Genomic DNA, 12,763 nt, shown 5'->3' with positions numbered 1-12,763 from the left:
AAGGGAGACTCAAGCCAAGAAAGTGGCACAGATCTCACATCGCTCGTAGATTTCAAATGGACAGGCGGAAACTCTAGTTTCAGACCCTACTGCAGACCCTACTCTCCTGTGCATCAAGGGCTGGAGTCACATGGGGAGAAAGGTTCGGTGGTAGTGCACATGACCGCCTGGTCTCTTCCTGGGCATCACCCAAGGGAGCCTTACTCCCTTAGCCTTGCTAACAGCCCTGCCCCTCCCGGAAAACCCTAAGCCTAAGTGCTGTAGGCACTGGGAGAAAACACAGTACCAATGGGAATACCTTTTCTAGGCATCTGTATTTGACTCTTTACACTCCAGCCCTTTGATAGGAGGCAAAGGACTCAACATTCACACAAGAGTTTATTTAAGTCTTTAGATGATCACTTTGCTGGGATCACTGCAGGCTGCAAGAGATATGTATTTGAAGGACTATTTTAGCACAAGGCGAATTCTTAACCAAAAATGGGAAAAACATTACTTCCCTCCTCCTAAACTTCTTGGCAGAAAGTCAGCTTTAGAATTTTAAAGTTAAAGGTTCTTTCAGGTATTGCCTGAGATAAAAGCCTGTACCGTAGGCCAGAAAAACTCTGCCTAGGGCTTTAGGAGCTTAGCAAGGGGGAGGGCTGGATGATGAATCTGAAAAGATGAGTTTTTAGAGAGAAAGAGGGATTCTGCCTCCCCTCCACCCCCACCCCCACCGTAAACGGGCCTTCCTCCAGGTTATCCAAAGGCTCCTCGGCCATGCCAGCTCCGGGACTCCGGCACTCATAGGATGGCAACACCACCTCTAAAGCACAGAAGAATTTCAGGCTCTGCTTCTGAAGTGGTGGCACAGTATCTTCATTTGCCCTTTCTTCAAGGTCAGAAAGATCCTGAAGCTGTTAGGATTTTATTTTTTTTTTATGTTTATTTATTTTTGACAGAGAGAGAGAGAGAGAGAGAGAGAGAGAGAGAGAGCGAGCGAGCATGAGCAGGGGAGGGGCAGAGAGAGAGGGAGACACAGAATCCGAAACAGGCTCCAGGCTCTGAGCGGCCGGCACAGAGCCCCACGCGGGGCTCGAACTCACAGACCGTGAGATCATGACCTGAGCCGAAGTCGGACGCTCAACGGACTGAACCACCCAGGCGCCCCGAGCTATGTTGCAGAAACCAAATACAGGCATGCAGAGAGGATGCAGAGGAAAGCGGTGTAGAAAGGAAGACTTCCTGGCGGGCGTGGGCTTGGAACTGGGTTGTCAAGGTGGTGGTGGTTAGAGGGGGAAGCGCCCCCGCCAAGGCTGACAACAGGGCTGGCGGGTGGGGTGCGTGGACCACACACAGAGTGCTCTCTGGCCCTGGGGCCACGGAGGCGGGGTTTCATCCCTGAGCGTACCCGGGGGGCAAAGACTGGAGGCTCCCCTCTCCCCGGGGTTAGCAGGTTAGCGGCTGGCTTCGGAGCAGCCTCGATTAGCATTATCTTGCTCTGGAGGCTGGGCAGAAGGGAATGGAGGTCTTCGATGGTAAGCTCCAGAGGAGAAGAGGGAGGTGACTGACGCAGAAGCAAGAGGGGGCCACTGGAAGCAAGTTCCTAACCCGGTTAAGAAGTGATTATGCGGTCATTTTCAAGGGCTATGCCGGTTACCAGGCACCTCCCAGGAGGTCCCGGCTGGCAGGCTGCCGATTCACCATTACACCTGGGATGCGGAGCTGGGCCCGGTGTGCAGCTGGGCAAGGAGCCCGGCCTCAGGCAGCTGGGGTGGATCTTTACAGATGAAAATGATGGGTAAGGACTCTGCTGTTGCCATAGAAACTGACTCTGGATGGATGAGATATAGTTCAGTGGGTAACGGGGAGAATGACACCCACCGCCAGGCTTCGCTCTGGAACCCACCATTCCAGCCGTGGTCATGGGCTCTGTCCACCGCCGTCTGCGTCCCCTACGGGACATCACAAGCCGGCAATGTGTGTGCCAGTTCACGTCAGTATCTGAGGGGCTCGGGAGAGGCCCTCAAATCCGAAAAGCCTTTGGTATGGCTCCTGCCACCCCAGTTAGCTGTGCCTGGCGAGAATATGGGACAGTGCCAGGCCAGGGGATTGTAGTTGGGCTGAGGGCCACAAACTAGCACCAGGCCAAGATGGCCCGGGGAGGTGGCCCACAGGCAGCAGGAATGGCGGGACACTGGCCCGGGAGTAGGTGACCTCCACTCTGATTCCAGACCGACCATTACCGACTGGCTGAATGATCCCTGGCAAGTCACTTTCCCTGAGGTCAGCCGTGGTGGTCCCTAGGGACCCCTTCCAGCTCCACTTTCCCTCTGTTCTGGGCTTTGGAACCCGACGTTTTCATCTCAGCCCCAAGTGTCAGCCCACTGAACTGACCTGCCGTGGCACAGGGTACCCGTCCCCCGTCCCCACCCCCGCGCCCAGAGACAAGCCCAGGACTTTCCCAGGCTGCCGCACAGGGTCTGAGACAGGCAAGATGCCGGGGCGGCCCCCATCCTGCCAGCCTCTGCTGCTCAGGGCCATCCTGCCCCCGAGCTCAGGGGCGTCTGAGCACACAGAGGGACGTTCTCCTGTGCAGAGGGGTGGGGAACGGAGCAGGGCAGAGAGTAATGAACCTGCTTTCAGATACCCCGTACCTGGCCTTCAAGCCCAAGCCCGAGCCCTGCCCCCACTAGGGCACACCCCTTTGCTCACACTGTTCCCTCGGAGACCTTCCTCCCAAGCTGCACCTGGTCAAATCTGACTCATCCAGGGATTCGGTGCCATTGCTTCCCCCAGCGAGTAGATGCTACCTGGTACCTATGGCGACAGAGTTTGAGTATTTTACTGTTGTGAGCTAGATGGGCGCGTTGTTCAAGGGGAGTGTGGCCGACTGTGCTTCCCTCAGATGGCCACACCCATGGGTTTATCCCACCCCACCTGCTCTTTCGTCACACTGTGGCTGATGGATGACACACTGTGGGGGAGTGGGGGGGAGGCTTGAGACTGCAGAAAGATGTCCTGTGACTTCCAAGGCTTGGCCACAGAAAGGATGCAGCTCCCACCTGGCTCTCTCTCTCGGGCCACTCACTCTTGGAACATGAGGCTGCGAGGAAGCCTTGTGTAGACGTTCCAGTGGACAGCCCCAGCTAAGGAGCGCAGCGGACATCAAGCACCAGACATGGGAGTGAATCTCCAGATGATTCTCCTCCCCGGCCGTGGAATCTTCCGGCTGAGGCTCTAGCATCATGGAGCAGAGGTGACCCATCCCAGCCATGCCCTGTCCTAAGTCCAGACCGTTAGAAACCAGGAGGTGTAGGGGCGCCTGGGTGGCGCAGTCGGTTAAGCGTCCGACTTCAGCCAGGTCACGATCTCGCGGTCCGTGAGTTCGAGCCCCGCGTCAGGCTCTGGGCTGATGGCTCGGAGCCTGGAGCCTGTTTCCGATTCTGTGTCTCCCTCTCTCTCTGCCCCTCCCCCGTTCATGCTCTGTCTCTCTCTGTCCCAAAAATAAATAAACGTTGAAAAAAAAAAATTTTTTTAAAGAGCACAAAAGGTCTCGGCTATCAGGTGGTCGGCAGGAGGGGCTCTCCGGGAAACCACGTGAGGGCGAGGGGCCACGTGTGGCCACGTGTGCCTTCTCAGAATCGTGCATTCTGTAATTTCGGCAGTTGTGGGATTTCTTGGTCTCAGTGGTGCCTATCGTAGCAGCCACTTTCATGGTAAGTTCAGTAAACGGAAAAAGACCCAGATACCAAGTGATGCCAAATTATGGTTCGTCGCAAGCACAAGTAGCAGCTGCGGGCGAAGGGAAGGTGGTCACTTGTGGACTCCTCATACTTCAGCTCCAAAAGAAAGGACCCCAGACTCAGGGCTCTGTCTCACCACCAAAGTAACAAAACGCGAGGATACGTAACCAAGACGTCAACGCGGGTACCCAACTGGTGGATGAGGCCAGAACGAAGGGCCTCCTCCCTGTCCCCCAGAAAAGCCCCCACCTTCAAGGTCAGTCTCTGGGCCCTCAGTCCGTCCAGCATACTGTGCCCGCCTCCGGTGAGGTCGTCCATGCCATGGTGAATTTTCTGGAGGGAGGAGTTGAAATGCAGCGAGCTATCCATTGGGATGGTCGTGTCGGAGTCCTGTGAAAGAGACGCAGGCACAGGATTAGCTCTGCCGCCTGGTCAGCTCCTGGGGTCCCAGCGGGTCTGACTGCTCCGCCTGTCGGCCAAGGCCAAGCCAGAGAGACAGCCAGATGCACACGGCCTGTGAATTCCTGCCTCTCCACCATGACCACCACTTAAGAAGGAACATCAGTCCTGCAAGGTCTTGCTGGGCTTCTCCTGAAGGCTTTCTCTGACTACTCCCCTATTAACTTAGCTTGTTCCAAATGTTCCTTTCCTTGGCTTTCCCTTAACACAGTATTACAGGTTTGCTTTTGTTCTGCAGCTGTTTTATCTACAGCTGTCGCTGCACTTAGACGGAGTCTGACTAAGGACAAAGGAGACGAAGGCCTAATGGGTAGTCGGGATGGGACAATTCTCCTCAGCGGTCCAGAAAGGGCTGTAAAGAAATGAAGGAAGAAAAAAACTGACACCGATCAAGTACTTTCCACCCTGATGCCCATTACCCTAAGCTCACTTAATCCTTATCCTAACGTTATAACACAGTTACTGTACTATCCCCATTTTAGAGGTGAAGAAACTGAAGCTCAGAGAGGTCTAAGATCACACAGAGCTGTTCAGTCCAGCGGGGCCTGTATCTCACTACTGAGTGCAGAGCCGGCCCTCTTAACCATCCTGTGGGAAGAAACACTGAGACTGGCCTCAGGGCTCTAAGTTTACACCAGAAGCGGACTGGATACAGAAGGCAGTCAGGACTGGCCATAGTTCCCTTCTTTCCCGCCTCCCGACAATCGCACATTCTTCTGCCATGCCCGGTCATTCTCCCCTCTTTCAATCACCACGAAGAGGTTCAACCACCTCTTCCTTGCTGCATACGTTCAGAATCACTTTTCATGCACCTGCTCTCAGTGCCCCTGCTAACACGGGAGCGTTTCGAGAAGCAGGCGGGGACCACAGCTTTTCACTTTTTCACAAGCTTTACTTTCACAAGCATCTTCAACAATGTTCTGCATACAGCTAATGCTCAGTGGGTCACAAGACTCCAGTGTTTGAACGAATCAAAGAGAGGCTTCTCTTCATTCGACAAGCGTTTATTGAGTGCCTTCTGTATACAAATCGTTCTTACCCTTCCGCCTGAAAGGGTAGACCTAATTGGGCATTATCACTCAGAAAAACATACCATAGTTCCAGCTCACAGAGTGACCGGCAAGAAGTTCATTTGGCAAAGTCAACTTTGATTAAGGGGCACTGCGTGCAGAGCACCGCACCGAGCTGATATGCAAACAAAAGAATTCTGAGCGACCATCCCTGACCTAAAAGAGGTCTGAGTACCCAATGCCATAGTGATCAAAAGCCCACACACCTTTTGGCATGTTGTAGAGTTCATTACACTTTTGAAAGGCAGCTATGAAAACTTGAAACTACCGAAAGGAAGGAAGGAAGGAAGGAAGGAAGGAAGGAAGGAAGGAAGGAAGGAAGACAGACAGCTGCGCCTACCACTATGCCTCCAACACGTCCTCATCACACTTCTGAATTGTTAATCAGTGTTACTTGACTGCTTACTCTAGAGAAGCAGAAACTACACAGGCACATTCTGAAACACTCGGGGAAATTTGCCGCAAGTGTGGACACAGCAGAGAGACTTAAGCATCTGTGAAACGTGGGCTGATTTGAATTCTGAGGGCAGGCTTAGAGAGCTAAGACCTCTTTAGAAAATGAACCTCTCTGTTAAAACAAAACAACCCAAAACCCACCTCACTTGGTGGAAATACATTATAAGGGACCTGAAAAAGGCCAGTGTGTCCTCTAGCCATCAACAGCCATGTGCAGGAATGGATCCTATTAAGACCGAGGGGCAGGGGCAAGGGTCTCCCAAAAACCAAACATGCACACCAACCAGGCCACTTTCGAACAGGCTCAAGTCAAGCAATCCATCCAAAACAAAAGACCTGTTAACAAATTCCTCCAAATTGCTGCTCAGATTTGGGGCAAAAACATTTTAAGGCATCTGACACGGGAACCACACACATACACAGCACGGTGGCAAGTGCCTGCAGGCAGCTTTGAAATGCTGCCCCTCGTGACAAATGGTTTCCGTTCTCATCATCTGTCTCTACCTGATCAGAAACCGTTTCCACCATGGGAACTTCCACCTCTCAGTCAAACCCAGGTCATTTTCACCCCTGCCCACTCCTTCACTTTAACTGCTTCCACTTCGGGTTTTCGTGTTAGAGAAGGAGGTTCCCTGTCTAGGTCTAGTGTCTGTGGCAAGGCACAAAGCCCACTGTTACTTCCAGTCCATCGGCTGCGGACACCCCCTACAAAGATGAAGCTCCAGGACCCGAGTTTCAGTGGCGACGAGCTGCCGAGTGCCTGTAGACACTGCCCCCCCACCCCCTCCCGCCCCCCAACCAGGAGCCTGGCTTACGTTAGTGGTGAAGGTTCGAGACAGAAGTTCCTCTCGCTGTCTCTCCTGCTGCTCCCTGGCGTATCGCCGATGCTGGAAGTTTCTGAGAGAAGTCTGCAGGTGCTGGACATCACACTTTAACTGGTCAACACGACTGGAATTGATGGAGACAGAGATTACATTCCAGAAACCCAGGGCCGCACATTCTGAGCGGCCAGCCTTCGTATTCAAGAAAGATGCTTCCTTACTTCTCCCTACACCACTGCATGCTGTCCCCACCAAAATGATCTGATTTTGATCACTGATGTTGAAAACAAAGAAGCGGCCTGTGGTTAAAGTACGGTTGTAGCACAAGAGATCCCAACAGCTTTACTTAAGCATCTGCTGGTCTCTGATTCTGGATGCATGACAGGGAACAGGTGACAGGAAGCAGGCTCAACGACCTCTCCCTGACCTGCCATGGATTATATCGCTTTTCAAGAAGGAGCCCAAGGGCACCTTTCGAGTAAAGCAACAACAAAGTTTCATAAGAACTTTTGGGAGCAGGGGCTGGGCTGGAGGTGGTGAGGGTTTTCATTTGAATTTCATGGCGGAGTATCAAATGTTAGATCAGTTATTTCATTATAAATCGGCTGACTGAAGTGATTAAGGGCAAGATTTCATCTCAATCCAAGAATGCAGCAGGAACCAGAGGGCAGTGCACACCTCCCTGGCTGCTGGAGGCTTCAAGTAAGGCCACGGGTCTGGCCAGAAAAACGGTATTGGAGGCAAAATTTCAAAATGACCCAATGTAAGGAGACACAGGCTTCTGAGCCCCTAACCTCACAGGCTTTTTATTTTCAGGAAATATCATTGAAACGAAACCGTGCCCTTTAGAGGGACTCCATCTTCACAGAGTCTCAGTTTTTCAATGTGTAAATGGATTTTCAGAATATCTGACAGCCTCCCCTGGACAAGAGGCGTCACAACACTCACAGTTTGGCATTCTGTCTTTTGTTCGGGGGCTCCTTGCTGGACAGAATCTCCAGACGTTCTAGATGGCTGAATATCTGGTCAATGCTTGCTTGGATTTCGTTTTCTACTACTGCACAAAAGAGAAAAAAAGAGTAATTGCTGGAAAAGAGACAGCTTAAATTAGAATGATACAATAAACATGTCTTTTTCCATATCCAATAAATTCAAAGAAACCCATTCGAAAAGGAGAAAAACGCATATCGTACTGAATAATGGAAAAAAATTCAAGTGATACGGATTCTGTAAATGTCGCTCTAAACACACACACGCATATATACATGTAGCTGTTAATGTCATAGCAATGCCAATTGTTTAAAAAGCTACAGATAAGTCTGTAGAAATATATTTCCTGCCTTTAGAAAATACAATGAATATTTGGGTTGTCCAAATAAAATATTTTAAGCAAAATGCAGTATCTTCTGAAACAGAATGAGGTCTCTTTTCCTTTGAGATTATTCTCAGATACGAGTTAGAAATATCTAGTAAGAAGGCTGCCAATTGAATTCCCTACAGTAATGAGGTTAAAAGAAAAAAAAGCACAAAGGGGAAGATTAGTGTGTGAAACACAGGGAAGAGCTCCCTTGAGGCTTTCCATAAGGACGGGCAGGCTGATGCTGGAATCCCCAAAATAGACTGAATATCACTAGGAAAGGCCCAGGAAAGAATCCACAGAGGTAAAGATATGATAAATACAGTCATTTTCCTTATCCCTCTTGATAAACAGTCAACATGGCCTCTTTTCCATTTCTAATCATGTGACAGTGAGACTGCTGGGAAGGCAAACAAAGCAGATGGATAGGAACTAAACCGCGTACAAAAAGGGCACCCAGGGGGGCGTCTGGGTGGCTCAGTCGGTTAAGCATCCGACTGTGCCCGACTGCTGATTGCAGCACAGGTTGCGGTCTCACGGTTCGTGGGATCGAGCCCCACACCAGGGTCTCTGACAGCTCAGAGCCTGTTTGGGATTCTCTCTCTCTCTCTCTCTCCCCCTCTCTCTCTGCCCCTCCCCTGCTTGTGTGCTCTCTCTCTCTCTCAAATAAATAAATAAATAAACAAACAAACAAACAAACAAACAAACAAACATTAACCAAAAAAAAAGGTACCCAGATTGCTTCTTGCCCAATAAAGACACGACAGTAAAGAAGCAATGTGACCCTCCTAGGCCAACCTGCAGCAGCTAACATATGCACTCTAGATTAGAACAGGGTGGGGCACAGAACCCAGAAAAGAGATGCTTTCGATGCTCCGAAAAGGAGGCATGAGCAAACAGAAAAGGGCATGAGGACAGCCAGGTGGGGAGGTGAACGGGTGGCTTCAGCAACGTGTGGGCAACCAGTGGCATCTGTTGTGGCCAGCTCAGAGAAAGGACCTTTTCTGGCCAACAGAAAACTGTAAAACAGAAAGCAGCACTCTTCTCAAATGAAACCACAGTGTGGGAACTACACTAATTAATGTTGCTATTCGTTTCTGAATAATCCTCCTAAAAAGCCACCGTTCTCAGCTCAGAAGAAATGACCAATTCCAGTTAAACATCTCTGAGTTTGTACGGAGTACATTCCTCCCAGGGCTCGGTAATTAGATTAAGACAGAGGAGAGGAGGTCCATTCCCACAGGGCCCTGTCAGGGTGAGTTGAGGGGTAATGGGGGATAAGGCCTGTGGGATTCCACGGGGCGCAATGAGAGAAGTCAGAGGCTTTGCCAGAGGGTTTTTCTGTCCACCCCTAACAACAGAACTCCTTCGGCATGGAATCATTAAGCCCCTGAGGCAGCAAGGCGGTCAGGAAACCCAGCCCATTAGCATCGTGTCATCGGGAGAAAGGACTCTGCTCTCCATAGTTAATTACTCACAGTGCAGAGACTGCGTGTCCGCGGTCTCCAGGCGTCCCACGTGAGACTGGATCTCGTGGACCTGCCTATCCAAGGAAGAGAGAGGAAATGAGTGAGACAGGAGTCATCGACAGTGCTTCGGTCAGGAAAGACAAACTTTCTGATGCCAACGTGTAACTGATTTAAATCGACAGCATCACTGAACTGTAAACTTTGTTAAGTGGCACTTGAGGCCACATGTTTTGGCCCGGTTTCTAATATTTTACCATGAATATTAATAAGAACACTAACTTACTTTGTAACACTAACAGGCGGCGCTTACTAAGTGCCTGCCACATCGGAGACATTCTGCAAAGTCAATAACCCTATGCGGAAAGGACCATTATCATCTTCGTTTTATAAATAAGACAACCGAAGCCCAGAAAGGTTATGTAACTTGTTCAAGGTCACACAGCAAGTGATAAACCTCAATCCGGACCCAGCCAATCCCACTCTCTGTTCTTTGACCCGATGTGCTGAGCGCTGGTCTGTACTAGGGAGAGTCAAAGGGCAAGAAAGATATAATCCTTGTCCTTGAGAAACAATGTAATTAGGAACAACAGGCCAGAGAGACATGACAAGTCCCAAGAAGATTTAGGGGAACATCACTACATGTAAGTGTAAACAAAAAGGAAGCCGAGGGGCTCCGCGCAGTGGCGTGGTGCCAAGGAAACGTAAGAAAATAAGAGTAAAAGCTGGCGGAACCCGGTGGCGTCAAGTGAGTTCTAAAGAGCACTCTGAAGACAGAAGCTTGACCTGATGAGGGAAGAGATGAAGAAAAGGATCGGCAAAAAGGCACGTGGATTACAAGCAGGTGGGCCTGCCCGGAAGCGAGTAGGGGTCGGAGGGGAGAAGGGATGAGGCGATCAGTGCGAGAAAACTATCAGAGGAAGGTCCTGAAAGACGGGGATGTCCCGTCCGGTAAAGGCCTTTCCCTGGCAATCCCAGGCGAGTGCCACCTCATTGGGAAATGCGACACCGTACCCTGGCTCGCCAGCGTGGTCTCAGGTGGCGGGCCCTAGCGTGCTCTCCGGAGGCTCCTCGGGGCTTGACCAAGGTCACCCCCAGAGCCCTTCCTAGCAGTCGTCTGCGATCAGTTCTGGAATACTGCCTATGCTACCCCAACAACAGGCTCCTGGTGCTTCCGGTCTCTCACATCAGAGCCACAGGAAAGCAGTCTGCTGAGCAACTATATCACCTCCAACCCTTGAGGGAAAGGTCAGCAACCAGCCTCCACCATGGGCACCACAATCTGTGAACCCAAATTTACCAATGCAAGCCAGAAGCCCAAACTGGGTTTCAACTCTGTCTTGTCTTTTCCAGGGCTTTCCTGCGGACTCTAAACATGACCCACGGCACCAGAAGCAAGGCCAGCGCTCTACTGAGTCTGAGCGCACCTGGGTAAGACCCACGGCCCTGAAAGGAAACTAGAAATCACCACTAGAGATGGAGGGACCAGACTGCTCCTCCGGTAAGATAGGTCCTGATAGTGTAGAATGAGGGCACGTGGAGGTACGGAGGTAGATGGAGGAACACAGCTTGAGTTAACCAACATCTGGGTCAGGGTAACCACAGAGACAGCAAGAGGACTGCACGGCGACGCCGATGGGAAGACAATTCGGATTTTACCGAAGGCCTGCACGTAGGCCATGAGGTAAGTTGTCAATGGCAGCTTCATAGAGCAAATGTGAAAATTAGCAGTGTTGACAGGAACGGGAACAGAAGAAAAAAGGGAGGGGGGCAGGGGGCAAAGAGTATCCAAGACAACTCTGAATCAAGTATGAGAGGGATGACCTGGTCCACCTGCTATGAGGACTTATGACAAAGCCATAATAACAACACAAAACCAAACAAAACAACATCATTGCAGTGCGGAGACAGACAAACCCTAACCCTGACCCAGGAGCAAAGAATAGAGTCCAGACACAAAAAGAAACGCAAGATGGTTTAAAGCCCAAATGTAAAAGGCAAGGCTTCAAAATTTTCTGGAGAAAATACAGGAATGCATACTATGACTTCAGGTTGAAGAAGAATTTCCTAAACAAGGCAAAAAACAATACTGTCCCCCAAACCACACACACCACAAGACTCGTCAATTTGACTACATTAAAACAAAACACCTGTCTACACCAAAGACGCTCTAAAAAAATAAAAAGACAGGCAGAGACTGGAAGATACCCGCGGCAGATAAGAAAGGACTAATGTCTAGAGTATATTAAAAAATGCTGCAAATCAACAGGAAAAGTCAAAGCACTTTTGTAAAATGGGCAAAGAGCAAATGACAGAAAAGAAAACCCAAACATATCTGTATCTATATCTATATCCATATCTACATCTATATCTATATCTATTATTCCACTTGACTAGTAATCAGAAGAATGCAAAGTCAAAATAATGAGATAGTACATTTCTCCCATGGATTGACAAATACTTTAAACTTTAAGGACGAGGGCTTCATGGCAGGCTAAATAATGGTACCCAAGGGATGCTAGCAAAGATTTCCAGCATTCTACCACAGGACTGCCTTCAGCTCTACGTTTTGTTCAAGATTTTTTAACAAACCAACTTACGTTGATGACATTTGCACATCACTCTGTGCTAATGAGCCTAGGTTAGGATGTTGTACCACAAAACAAATAGTAATATTTTCATTTAGGCTAAAATAGTAAGATGAAATTTGTCAGGGATGAAAAGCATTCCCACTTAAGACTTTTTTAAAAAGTCCCCAATGTACAATATCAAGTGGCATTCCATCCTGGGAGCTGTCTGTTAAAGGCCCCTATTAAAGACTTTCCCTGGGGGCGCCTGGGTGGCGCAGTCGGTTAAGCGTCCGACTTCACCCAGGTCACGATCTCATGGTCCGTGAGTTCGAGCCCCGCGTCGGGCTCTGGGCTGATGATGGCCCAGAGCCTGGAGCCTGCTTCCGATTCTGTGTCTCCCTCTCTCTCTGCCCCTCCCCCGTTCATGCTCTGTCTCTCTGTCCCAAAAATAAATAAACGTTGAAAAAAAAAATAAAAAAATAAAGACTTCCCCTGATGGAAGATGGATGAAGAGGATGACCGGGAAAGAGTCTAGAAGTCAAGTCATGAAGAGGAATGGTCAAAAGAGCTAGTGATAATAAGCCTCTGAGAAAAGAAAAGAAAAGAAAAGAAAAGAAAAGAAAAGAAAAGAAAAGAAAAGAAAGAGAAGAAGAAAAGAAAAGAAAAGAAAAAAGAAAAGAGAAAAAAAACCCTCCATTAAAATGGGGCAGCTGGTGCTTTTCAAATACCTAGAGCTGACATACAGGCAGAGGAATGGGCTCATTCTCCACTGCGGCTCCTGAAGGGAGAGCCAGAACCAAGAGCCCCATTCAAGAGGGTAGCTTTCAGCTCAACCTGCC

The 12,763-nt window shown here is 49.8% G+C and overlaps 1 protein-coding gene and 1 pseudogene across 1 annotated transcript in view; both read right to left on the bottom strand.

The window, feature by feature from the left end:
* LOC147571269 (leucine-rich repeat-containing protein 37A2-like) overlaps positions 1-12,763 on the bottom strand; it is a 62,401-nt gene that overhangs the window by 46,343 nt on the left and 3,295 nt on the right. The window lies entirely within an intron of this gene.
* The window catches only part of LOC147571268 (pleckstrin homology domain-containing family M member 1-like), a 53,014-nt pseudogene continuing 41,199 nt past the window's right edge, over positions 949-12,763 (bottom strand).

Source organism: Puma concolor, unplaced genomic scaffold (assembly GCF_028749965.1).
Source record: "Puma concolor isolate L17-30 unplaced genomic scaffold, mPumCon1.1.hap2 unalloc_scaffold_34, whole genome shotgun sequence".
NCBI classification, from domain to species: Eukaryota; Metazoa; Chordata; class Mammalia; order Carnivora; family Felidae; genus Puma; species Puma concolor.
The sequence above is the reverse complement of the archived record's forward strand: the minus strand, read 5'-3'. Positions and strand labels throughout refer to the sequence as shown.